Source organism: Zootoca vivipara, chromosome 8 (assembly GCF_963506605.1).
Source record: "Zootoca vivipara chromosome 8, rZooViv1.1, whole genome shotgun sequence".
NCBI lineage: Eukaryota > Metazoa > Chordata > Lepidosauria > Squamata > Lacertidae > Zootoca > Zootoca vivipara.
The window spans coordinates 31,149,144-31,161,119 of record NC_083283.1 but is presented as its reverse complement, the minus strand read 5'-3'; positions in this window follow the sequence as shown (position 1 = coordinate 31,161,119).

The window sequence follows — 11,976 nt, the reverse complement described above, 5'->3', positions numbered from 1 at the left end:
AATGTTTCCAAAAAGGCAGGAGTGTGGAATTGTGGCCCTCCAGCTGATGTTAGATGTTGGCTTTCATTGTCCTTTACCACTGGACATGCTGGCTGGGGCTGAACATCTGGGAGACACAAGTTCTCCACCCCTGCTGTTAAGTAAATGTTTCCTGTGTGGTGAACAGATGACAACCACGGATCTTTTTATCCTACATATGTGTCCTCAGAAGTTAGTGGGACTTGCTCCCAGATATGTGTGCATAGGATTGCATCCTTAATCTCTTTATTGCTCCATTAGGATATATTCATATTAGAAACATTCTTGAATATTTTCTTGTTCTGTTCCTCCCGTGTGAATGCCTGATATAATTCCCTGAATCATTTCCGTATTCAACTGTAACTTGTAAATTCCTGTTAAGAAATGACCTGCCATTCATTTTTGGTTATGACTGGTATGTTTCTAATTATTTGTAAACCTAATGAACTCTGCGTCTGGTTCTGCTGACCACAGTACGTGCTAAGAAATAAGTAGCTGGGTGAAATAAGTAGAAATAAGAAATAAGTAGGCCCGAATCCAGAAGCTAGAGGGGTGCCTATCGGGGAAAACCCTTCCGCCAATTCCGTTTTGAAAGAAACATATCTCCACTCCACCCCGCTAGGGTATGTAGAAAGGATATATATGACAATGCTAACAGCTTCCAAATAGTTTTGGCCAAGTGTTGACACTTATCGAGTGGATAACTGATTTCAAGTCAAGTGAAATGAGTATACACTGAAAATGTTTAGAATGGCTAAGGCCAGAATACTACCGGTTTGCTGTGTCAGAGCAGAAATGCTTGTAACACATATTGTTAAAATATGGAAAGATTTAGAACCCAAAGCTAACAAATTGTCAGGGACTGGACAGAGGAGGAATGGTGGAGACCGCTTCTTCAGCCTGACCCTTCCAGAGAAGAAGAAGACAGTTCAGAATTTCTTTTTTTTAAAAAAATATTTTTTATTAATTTTACAGATTACAAAAAAGATATATATAAGAAAGACGCTTAGACAGATTTTCCACCTTCTTTCCACCCCCCTCCCATGGGCCCTCCCCTGCCACAGGAGAATCCCATGCAGGCGGGCAGTTGAAGATGGTCCATTTTGTAGTTGAGTTTATGTCCCCCCCTCCCCCACCCCCCACCCGAGTCCCCTGACAGTTCAGAATTTCAATAGGGGTTTGAGGGAGGTCACAGCTCAGAGGCAGATGAGGAGGAAAGCTAGAAAATAATGGGAGTGGACGAAGAGGAAGCAACAGGAGGGCAACAGCTGATGGGCACAATGTCATAAGAAAGCATTCCAGACCCCCCCCCTCTCCCAGAACCTGGCGAGTCTTGAAAATAGGCAAGCAAAGGGCTCAGAAACAAAGGGCCCTCAGCGCCACCCATAGGGGAGAAGGTGACTGTGGTGTTCGCACAGAGCCCCCAGTCATTCCACGGACTATTGACCCTGCACCATGGCTTATCTCTTCCACTGCCACCAACCAGGTTTCCCCGGTAATATATTCAGACTCAGTCAATGTTGTAACGTATTAACAAAGATTCCAGTTTATTGTGAACACAAACAAGTTTTAAATACTTTGAAACACTGTAATCTGATTCACTCTCTCTGTCTCCCCTCTGTCTCTAACTCACTCTGACTCCTATGCCTCCCACCCACAAGAAACCAACCGAACTAAATGCCTAAACACAGTTAGGCCCCGCCCCTGGGCTTTCTTATTGGTCAGCCTATTAACCCTTTCTCTCCCCCCCCAGTACGACATCTCCATAATGAGTGGGCAAATGCCACAGTGGCAAATGAGGAAGTGGGGAAAAGGGGGGTGGAGCTCTACTCAGGGCAACACCATTATTCCAAGAGGCTGCATTCCCAAGCCTCTCTGTGTAAACATTGAATAAAAAGCAGATGGTAAGAACTTTTCCTTGTCTTATCTACTGGCAATGTGCCATGGTGGGTTGGTTCCTCCACTGCCTGGCACAAATACTATCAAGAACATAGGAACATAAAAAGAGTCTACTGGATCAGGCCACTGGCCCCTCTACTGCAGCATCCAGTTCTAAATAGTAGCCAACCACATGCCTGTGGGAAGCCCACAAACTACCTGAACTCACCGGCACTCTCCCCTCCTGAAGTTTCCAGGTGCCAGCATTCAGAAGCATTACGGCCTCTGACTGCGGATTGTGATCTGGGGACCTTAAGAACAGCTTTCTGATGCATGAACTTGCCTTGCTCTAAGAATGGCCTTCTTCTCTGTGTTCCTCTGCTATTGAAGGTGAAATGGGATGACTGGAAATATACCCAATTTCAGTTGTGGTACCCAACTTTGGAACAATTACCCTGATGGCTAGTGAAAAAACATTTAGCCTCCTAGATCTTTATTTTAATGCTATTCTACTGATTTTGACTGGGCTGCTGCTATTCTTTTGTAGAATTATTTATTTTAACTGTTTTATTGGTTTTATGTAAGCTGCTCTGGGATTTTTGTTGGCTAAACAGCAGAGTAAAACATACAAAAGCTAAGCAAATAAGTAAATAAATACTGCATTGGATCCAAAGATTCCATTCTTCAGATGGAAAGATTTTTCTCCAGCAGAAAGAGTCACGTGATGGAAAGAGCCTTTTCATTGGATCCAACCTTTTGTCAGCTACATAAAATCAACAAGCAATTTATGTAGCCTACTCTTTTCATTTTACCTTACCCCAAGGTATGAGTCCTACCACTTTGTCAAAGCGAACATGTATTGGTGAGTATAGTAGTCTGTATTCTTTATTATTATCCCAGTATTACAAATGGGGCCTGAGAAATTTTACCTTACCCAAAGGCACCCAGTGACTGATACTGAACATGAAGATTTCCCAAAGCACGTCCTTATTAAACATTATTCCATATGATCTCTCTAAACAATAGCAGGAGGCACTCTAAATATATATATAGTTGTTGTTCATTGTTACATGAACTTTGAAAAGTTTAATAGCGCTTAGCTAAACTCCTGCATTAAATGGTGTCTTGTTTGGTGCTGATAGGGTAAAATACTGAAAAATTTTGCTGGAAGAGCAGTGACCACTTTATCCAAATAAGATGCCATGTATCCTATGGTGGAGGCAAGAAGAAGAGAGTTAATCCTTTTCCCAGTATTGCTCTATGCTTTCATAACTGCAAGTTTGAGAGATATAATAAAATAAACACATTGTTTTTAAACAGAAGTTTTCATGCTGCTCTGCATGGGAACAGTTGGTATATTATGGAATAGTCTAAGATCCAGTTCAAAAATAATATTTAAGTTGGAACAAGTGCCTCTGTGATTTACACCTAACGTTGGTCAAAGTCTGACAAATAGCCAAATTGTAAGCGGGGGGGGGGGGGGGGAGAGTAAAATGTCCATAGCGTTTTCTCATTTCTGGTTTAGCATTGAAAGACTATAACAAAAACAGCCCAAGTATTAAAGGTAGCCCAAGCACTAAAATTGTTTGCTGTATTGCATGGGTATCCCAGAAGAATAAGAATAAGAATTTTATTATTTATACCCAGCCTTCTGGCTTCGGGGAACTATTAGGTACCATGACAACTTTTTTTGTACTCTGCCATATTCACAGTGCAAGCTTATGAATGTATATTCAGAACGAAGCCCTACTGAGTCCAATGCAGCCTGCTTCCAGGAAAGTGTGTATAGAGTTTCACATAGAAAAGTGGGGAGCACCAAGCCTAATGGGGCTAAGTTTCAGGAGTGAAGATTTTGGTTGATCAGTAAGAGAATCTTCTTAACAGTTAAAGTAGTTTAAAAATGGAACCCATTACCCAGATGAACTCTTCCTTGCTTGATGTTTTCAAGCAAAGGCTGGGCACCCAGACCATCTATCAGGGATGGTCTAGCTCTCTGCATTGAACAAGGTGTTAGACTAAATCAGGCATCCCCAAACTGCGGCCCTCCAGATGTTTTGGCCTACAACTCCCATGATCCCTAGCTAACAGGACCAGTGGTCAGGACAATGGGAATTGTAGTCCAAAACATCTGGAGGGCCGAAGTTTGGGGATGCCTGGACTAAACGGTCTACATGAGCTCATTCAATTCTATGCTTCCATAGAGATAGGGATATAGCTATACTCTGCCAATTTAGGGACAAGTATCTCCTGTCAAGTTAGGGAAGATAGCCCTTCAATATCATAAAAGCAGCCTCGTATTCCTACTAAAATGAAACAGAGACTATGGCTGTACACAAAGCATACATTTAAAGCACACGATCCCCCCCCCCAAATCCTGCAAACTGTAGTTTGTTAGGGGTGCTGTGATTTGTATCTCTGTGAGGGGTAAACTACAGTTCCAGACTCCTTTGGGGGATGGAATATGCTTTAGTCACTTGTGTATGCTGGGCACACAGTCCATATTGACCATGTTTTCTCTACAGACAATGACCATTTAGAAAGGATGGGCAGAAAACAATCACACCACTCTCAAGGTAATATGAAAGCTAGTAGTATATGTGCTTCAGTTTGTCCAGGAAAATTAATTACGGTGTTTGCAACAAAGCTAGGAACTAAAACTTGCATGTTAGTGAAGCAGGGATATAACTACTGTATTTTCTTTGCTTCAGCCCAAATTGAGAGGAGAGTTGTGGAGCAAACTAGAATGTATGTCAGATTCAGTGGAGCCTTGTGCCATAGGAACTGGTAGGGCAGAAGACAGGTAGACTGACAGCAGGTGAAGCCAGGGCCAATGATAGGCAGAGCCAACTAATTCCAGATTGTCTCGATCCTCCTCCCAGCTGAATTCCACAAGGGCCATAATGAAACCAAGGAGGAGGAAGCTGGCAGTCAGACGGATGTTGGTGGGGCAATGCCCCATTTCTCCTGGTCAGATAATAATAATAATAATAATAATAATAATAATAATAATAATAATAATTTATTTATACCCCGCCCATCAGGCCGGGTTCCCCCAGCCACTCTGGGCGGCTTCCAACAAAACAGAAATTCTAAAATACAGAAATCCATCAAACATTAAAATACAGAAATCCATCAAACATTAAAAGCTTCCCTAAACAGGGCTGCCTTGAGATGCCTTCTAAAGGTCTGGTAGTTGTTGTTCTCTTTGACCTCTAGTGGGAGGGCATTCCACAGGGTGGGTGCCACTACCGAGAAGGCCCTCTGCCTGGTTCCCTGTAACTTGGCTTCTCGTACCCTGTTTCTCATATTTTAAGACATACCCATAAAATAAGCCATAGCAGGATTTTTAAGCATTCAAGGAATATAAGCCATACCCTGAAAATAAGACATAGTGATAGGCGCAGCAGCAATGCCGGCCACGGCAGGAGGAGGAAAAAAAATAAGACATCCCTTAAAAATAAGCCATAGTGTGTTTTTTTGAGGAAAAAATAACTATAAGACGTGTCTTATAATATGAGAAACACGGTAGTGAGGGAACCGCCAGAAGGCCCTCGGAGCTGGACCTCAGTGTCCGGGCAGAACGATGGGGGTGGAGACGCTCCTTCAGGTATACCGGACCGAGGCCGTTTAGGGCTTTAAAGGTCAACACCAACACTTTGAATTGTGCTCGGAAACGTACTGGGAGCCAATGTAGGTCTTTCAGGACCGGTGTTATGTGGTCTCGGCGGCCGCTCCCAGTCACCAGTCTAGCTGCCGCATTCTGGATTAGTTGTAGTTTCCGGGTCACCTTCAAAGGTAGCCCCACGTAGAGCGCATTGCAGTAGTCCAAGCGAGAGATAACTAGAGCATGCACCACTCTGGAGAGACAGTCAGTGGGCAGGTAGGGACTCAGCCTGCGTACCAGATGGAGCTGATAAACAGCTGCCTTGGACACAGAGTTGACCTGTGCCTCCATGGACAGCTGTGAGTCTAAAATGACTCCCAGGCTGCGCACCTGGTCCTTCAGGACCAGGGAGTCCTCCACACCCGCCCGCCTCCTGTCCCCCACAAACAGTACTTCTGTCTTGTCAGGATTCAATCTCAATCTGTTAGCCGCCATCCATCCTCCAACCGCCTCCAAGCACTCACACAAGACCTTCACCGCCTTCACTGGTTCTGATTTAAAAGAGAGGTAGAGCTGGGTATCATCAGCATACTGATGGACACCCAGCCCAAACCCCCTGATGATCTCTCCCAGCGGCTGCATATAGATGTTAAAAAGCATGGGGGAGAGGACAGAACCCTGAGGCACCCCACAAGTGAGAGCCCAGGGGTCTGAACACTCATCCCCCACCACCACTTTCTGAACATGCCCAGGAGGAAGGAGCGGAACCACTGCATGACAGTGCCCCCAGCTCCCAAGCCCTCTAGACGGTCCAGAAGGATGTTATGGTCGATGGTGTCAAAAGCCGCTGAGAGATCCAGCAGAACAAGGAAACAGCTCTTACCTTTGTCCCTAGCCCGCCGGAGATCATAGACCAGTGCGACCAAGGCAGTTTCAGTCCCATGATGAGGCCTGAATCCTGACTGGAAGGGATCCAAATGGTCCGCTTCTTCCAGGCGTGCCTGAAGTTGTTCAGCAACCACTCGCTCAATCACCTTGCCCAAGAATGGAAGATTTGAGACTGGGCGATAGTTGGCCATATTGGCCGGATCTAAAGATGGTTTTTTAAGAAGCGGTTTAATAACCGCCTCTTTCAGCGGGTCTGGGAAGGCTCCCTCATGGAGAGAAGCATTTACCAACCCGCGAAGCCCATCGCCCAGCCCTTCCCGGCTAGCTTTTATAAGCCAGGATGGGCAAGGATCAAGGAGACAGGTGGTTGGTTTCACTCGTCCAAGCAGCCTGTCCACATCCTCGGAGGTAACAGATTCAAATTGATCCCACAAAACTTGACTAGACAGGACTCTAGCACTCCCCCGCCCCGGCCCTGCTCCCACGGTGGAGTCTACCTCTTCCCGAATCTGAGCGACTTTATCTGCAAAAAACAAGATTAGTGTTGACACCTGTTGCACTTCTTAAGTTGCACTGTGTATGTTGTATCTTTTGATATTTCTTGTTCTTTCTTCAGTGGTATTGTTCTCTTATACTATCTGAAATCCACAAATAATTATTAAACAATGATGAAGCTTTTTTTAAAATGCCAGGAGTGCTTTTGCTTGTTTTTAAGGAGTTCAAAATAGCAGAACTCAAATCATCTGCTGAAGTGAAAAGATGCCCACAAGACATTTCAGTTCAAGTGAAATGAACCTTGTCTCAGCTGTTAATTTTTAAGGGCTCACAACATTTAAGTCCTACTTTTGAGTTTTAGGGTTGAATACACTTGAAAGCCTGCACATAAGTTGACTGGTCTGAAGGGTTGGATACAAAAAGCACAAATCAGATAAAGTTCCAGAGAAAATGGGCTCAGTTTCACTCAAAGTATTCATAAAATATTTTCAAATATATAGTAATGACGCATGTGTGCTACGTAGAGGGCGATGGCCCCCCCGTGACCTCTAAGCCTGGACGCTCCGTTTAGGCTCTGTTTTGAAGTCGCGGGGGTGCGATCCCCTCTACGTTGTACGCATGTGCAGCATCCCGCTGCACATGCATGCTACGTAGAGGGGGATTGCGCGCCCCGCGACTTCTAAACGGAGCCTAAACGGAGCGTCCAGGCTCCAGGTAGATAGACCACTGGCGCAGTGCGCCGTGCCATGCCGAGCCGTGCCGAGCCAGCTTTTTACTGGGAGGCTGGAGGGGCTCGCCTTGGGAGTCGCTGGGTGGGGCGCCGACTGTCACCCCCCCATAGTGGAACCCGGGTCAGCCCGCCCCCTACACCCCCTAGCTCCATCCCTGCTCGAATGTGGCATAGCAGATTTAGATCCAATCCACAGTTGATGTACATGATCAAGCTGTCAGATCTATAGTTGATATATAGGATCATGGTGTCAGTCGGTATAGGCTCAAGTTACATATGGAATAAATATAACTTAGTAGGCTTTTGCACAAATTGAGTGATGTCAAGGGCAATACATGTATTCATATTGTCATATATTTATAACCAATGAAATTTTGCTCTTGGTTTCTACTATTTTACACCAGCTGTATCAGTTGCCACTCACAGGTTAATCAAAGGAATACCTAGGCTGAAACAAGCGTCTAAATCTATATAAATAATTCTCATATAGTGTATGGTGGCATTTAACCTCTAAAACAAATGATATCATCTCATTTGAAAGATTGGGGCTCAAATGAGGTATTTTTTTCAACCTGGTATTATTATTTTTAACATTGGGTATGTCAGATTTGAAGTACACACATGTACGTATTTTTCAATCAGAAAGGAGTGAGTTCCCATTCTATTTGAGAGGAGAAAGAGCTGAGAAATACATGTCTGACATAGTATGTGTGAACTTTTTGCTTTGGTCTCCAAGTTTAAGAGTATCAAATCTGAAGCAGTCTTCAGAGTTCACACATTTGCAGAAAAATAGTACCTGCTCCGATACTTACATTCACATTTAATAAACAGCTTTCCCTGCTGTGGGAAATCCTCAGAGAATGGATATCATTGGCATAAGCACAGTAAAGAATTTGGGGGGGTGGCAGCTATTAAATCGGGAAGGTTATCTGGCACTAGAGGTGGTAGCAGAGGCTTTCATCTGCATAGGTATAAAGCAGTAAGAATTCTATGGTTATCACTGGAATTTCTCTTCTGAAAAAAGAGGAGACACCCTCTCCCACCCACATAGACGATGAGAAACTCAGCTCAAGTCAACATTTCCACAGCTGGAACTCAGATTGACATGGATGACATTTATCTCTCTCTTAGCTTGCTTAGCTCCCATTGTTATTTTAAATGATTTGTTTAGAAACATTTCAGTGTAATATGACAAGGAGCATTTCCAGTCAAAGTCAGTAAAAGACTAGAGATTTTATTTCAGCGGCTAAATGCGTCACACTGTGTTGGGTTGTCCAGTTGCCAGGATAAGTTATGATCTGTTGAAGTGAATCTCGCTTGGCACAATGTAAAGCTTGGAAGGGTTTTCACAGAGTTACGTACGCTTGCAGGATGAACAAATCCACTATTCTGTGTAATACTCTACACTGTATCAAATCAAAAAGTCCTAGAACTCATTGAACAGATGCTTTTTCAAGGAGTGTGAGCCTTCATACTTTTCATAAGACAATGCAGACTTTTGGCTGGATGTTGTTTTCCCTAGCATGAAGATGATTTCAAAAAGTAGTGTTTACACATTCTTTGCCTATAAAAATTAATATATTTTTGAGACTGTAAAGCTCAGCTTCTTGCCCACAACTACCTCATATGTTATACATAAATAATCCATTAGGAAATGCCAGGAATTGCTACTTTTGCTCATAGGTTCAATCCTATGCACACTTTTCCAAGACTAAGCCTCATTGAACTCAATGGAACTTACTGTGGAGTAGACATGTGCAGGATCATGACTTAGGATGCTAATTTTTAGTCTAAAGGAATGACTTGTGTGATTTTAATATCAGAGAGACAGGGAGGATTCTGGTATATCATCACTGTAAGAGGCCATTTCAAATTTCAGAAAGGTGTGTGTGTTTGAAGGAACAGAGGAACATAGGTAGCAGACTTAATCTGAGCGACACCATTGGTCCATCTAGCTCAATATTGTTCACACTCACTGACAGTGACTTTCCAAGGTTTCAGGCAGGGGTTTCTCTGACTCCTACCTGGAGATGCCAGGGATTGAACCTGGGACCTTCTGCATGCAGAGCACATGCAACTGAACTGCATAGCCATACCAGTTCTTGGACACATTCAAGTTTAAATAGCACATTTTTGAAAGTTGGAATTCATTGCTTGGAATTCCACAGGTCTAAACTCAGTTGTGAACATCTTCTTCTTCTTCTTTGGCGATCACTTGTAGCCGAGTAAGATTGTCTTCCATGAAGGCTGTTCTCCAACTGGAGCGCTGCCCTGGACACAGAATTGACCTTCGCTTCCATGGACAGCTGTGTCCAAAATGACTCCCAGGCTGCGCATCTGGTCTTTCAGGAGCACAGTTACCCCATTCAGGACCAGGGAGTCCTCCACACCTGCCCACTTCCTGTCCCACAAAAACAGTACTTCTGTCTTGTCAGGATTCAACCTCAATATATTAGCCACCACCCATCCTCCAACCGCCTCCAGACACTCACACAGGACCTTCACGGCCTTCACTGGTTCTGATTTGAAAGAGAGGTAGAGCTGGGTATCATCTACATATTGATGAACACCCAGCCCAAACCCCCTGATGATCTCTCCCAGCGGCTGCATGTAGATGTTGAAAAGCATGGGGGGGGGAGGACAGAACCCTGAGGCACCCCACAAGTGTGATGGGCTGAGTAGAAATCCCAAAATTGATTCTATCATACCATCCAACATTTCTCCAATGAAAATAGAGATGTCGCCTGCAATATTTCTCTGATGAAAATAGAGACGTCCTTCTAAGGCCCAGTGTTACCTTTCAGAACTTAGCAAAGAGGAATATGGGTATAAAACTAGAATTTGTTGGACTCTGTCTGCCATTAGCTTCGACTTCTCTCTGCCTTCTGTTCTACCAGTCCCTATGGGCACAAGCCACCAATGGCCCCACCCCCAAGCTAAACAATATATAAGTGGACACTGGGGGGGGGCAGTAGCAGGGACCAACCTTTTATGTTTCACAATTTCAGCTCAGTGCAGGAGATTATAGAGTGTGCTCTGTGACCTTCTTTAATTTTTTGCTCCCAAAACCGGGAAGCAGATAGCAGGAATATGTTAAAGCAAAAGCATAGGATTGCCTCTCTTCCATAGGCAGAGCAGGCCTGTCATTGTGCCAACACCAGGCCCACAGACCCTCCAACATCTATCCAGACTTCTGCTTCCTGGGCTGCTTGTGATATCTGGCCTACAGTTTGGCCAGCCATACTGTGGACAGCACCATATTTATGGCAGTGCAGGTGGTTCCCCTGCATAGGGCACCGAGCTGAGGGGGCGCAAAACAACAACAACAACAACAACAACAACAACAACAACAACCAATATTTTAATGGGCACCTACTCAACATATGCAAGGACAGGCTCCGGCAGATTGAGCAGGCAAGAACAATAGTAGGTCTGACGGTCCAGAAGGCGGTTTCTGCACATGCTGTCTAAGTGAGGGGTAGATAGGGCTCATCAACCTGGGAAGGTAGCCCATGTAGGAGAAGGAAGGAAAACCCTGGTCCTAAACCTCACTGCCTTATGGCTATACTTATTTGTGAGAAAGTCTTCGGGAATAAACCCTGAGGAAAAAACTGTACCTACTTTGGGAGAAGAAAAGGAGTAAACCCTACACAAATCCGGAGTGGAGTCCCTAAGAAAGTTGGTTGGCATCTTGTATGCTTCCTTCCATTAACTCCTGCAGCCAAGTTGGTGCTAAATATTTTGCTCTGCTTTCCTTTGGACCACATCAGTGAGGCCAAAAGAGGAGCCTTGTCATATGGGCAGCCCAGGACCTCCATAAACACTGCCCAGGCTTGCGCCCCAGAGAGGTCACTTTGGTGTTGCTAATGCAGCAAAAACAATGGAGGAGGCAGCAGTTACGAGTTACTAGCCTCTGCATCCACATCAGGCACTGTGATTCTTCAGCAGATTGACTTCACCACTGGAGGTGCACTCCATTGTCGTTCAAGATATATGAATGCCAGGAAATACAGGAAGCTACTCAAAGTACCAAAAGGAATTATTGTGAAAATAAGAACTATAGGGTGCGTGTGTGCGTGCGCCAAATTTTGTCATTGCTCAAGGTGCCTTATTACCAAAGTCTGGCCCATTGGTATGATCCTGGAACATCATATATATATATTTTCAAGGGCATTCCAACACCATATTATTTACACCTTTAAAGTGACCATTGAGCCTTATGTCTCAAATCTTCCATGTCTCAAATCTTCCATGTCTCAAATCTTCCATTCTTGGGCCAGGTGATTGAGTGAGTGGTTGCTGAACAACTCCAGGCACGCCTGGAAGAAGTGAACCATTTGGATCCCTTCCAGTCGGGATTCAG